General features: G+C 57.0%; 1 long non-coding RNA gene across 1 annotated transcript in view; it reads left to right on the top strand.

The window, feature by feature from the left end:
• The first annotated feature begins 516 nt into the window (after nucleotides 1-516).
• The window catches only part of LOC108804090, a 5,725-nt gene continuing 4,870 nt past the window's right edge, over nucleotides 517-1,371 (top strand). The window contains exon 1 of the long non-coding RNA XR_001942331.1: nucleotides 517-658. This is a non-coding gene — a long non-coding RNA (uncharacterized LOC108804090). The remainder of the gene's footprint in view (nucleotides 659-1,371) is intronic.

Raw genomic sequence — 1,371 nt, forward strand, 5'->3', positions numbered from 1 at the left:
CAGCATAATACTAACCCCGCCCCCTGGGGAACCATCTTCTAAGAGCGGTATAACACAAACCCCGCCCCTCCAAGGCACCATTTTTTGAGCCATCAGCAGCTACCCTACCGTTGGCAGGACAATTAGCTGGGAAAACCCAGAGGCCCCGCCCCCGAGGAAACAAGAATTAAGATGTGTTAGCCTATGAGAAGCCAGGACAACACACAGCCCCATCTCACCTTGTGTCACATGATCCCCCTCACACTTCAATCGCACTGCCGGATGATGAGACCTGAAACAACAGTGAGAGTCAGGGAGGGGTCCTCACACAGTGTCAGTGATAACGATCGGTGTCCGTACCGTGTGACATCGGCGATGTGTCAGTGCGGCAGGTGTCAGTGAGGGGGGCGGGTTCTCGGCCGTGCGGTGAATGAAGAAGGCGGAGTTTGCGCAGGTCTGGGGCGGGGCTTTATGAGTAGCCGGGTATAGTGGTGATTGGCTGGAGTAGGAAGCCTGGTGTCACATGACCCGGAAGTGGCGTGCGTTCCACAGGACGGAAGTGGGCGGGTTGCGGTGTGTATGAGGCGCGGGGGATGCTGGGAGAGGGGAATTCCCAGCACGAGGCGGCGGTGAGAGTCTGTACGGGAGGATAGACACCGACAGAGAGCCCGGGGTGAGTGTCTGTGTGTGGGGGAGGGGTACCGGGGGGGAGACGTGCGGGTGTCGGTGCCCGGTGATGGGCGGGACCATAATAATAACAACAACACAGCTGGGGGGAAGGGGCGGAGCTATGTACAGCCGTCTGACCGAACCCCCACTTCTCTCATTCACACAGACATCGGGGTCCCCTCACTGTACAGCACTGACCCCAATATTTGTGTCACAGACTATCGGGGGTGCCCTGTGGTGAGGGGGCGGAGTCTAGACCCTGTGTTTGGCAGAGGGGAGGATGTGTGTTGGTCCGATATGGGCGGAGCTATGAGTACAGGGCTCTGTCCTTATATCAGCTTCCCCTGACTGTACAGCACTGACACCCCAATATTTGGGGACCCCACACTGCTTACTCTGTAGATCTCAGTGGATGGAGAGCCCTCTGTATGGGGGAGGGGGTGATCATTTGCTGGCTGGAGGACATCCAGTGTCATCTACCTCCTTCCTCCCCAGCCTAATTGTCTCTGGCCCCGCCCCTTTCACACATTGGACTTCCGTACTGTCAATCACGGAGGTTCAACATCATATACAGTCTGCCTAGGAACGCCCACTGCTCCTTACATCATCCTCACCCACCATTGACATTTGCATAACTCCTCCCAAGGGTCCGCCTACTGTTTCATCAGGACTGAGCGCTTTTGAGAGGAGTACTGAGGCCGGGTGCTGTGTACATAGGCGGCT

The sequence above is a fragment of the Nanorana parkeri genome, unplaced genomic scaffold, assembly GCF_000935625.1.
Source record: "Nanorana parkeri isolate BGI_ZX_2015 unplaced genomic scaffold, ASM93562v1 scaffold5112, whole genome shotgun sequence".
NCBI lineage: Eukaryota > Metazoa > Chordata > Amphibia > Anura > Dicroglossidae > Nanorana > Nanorana parkeri.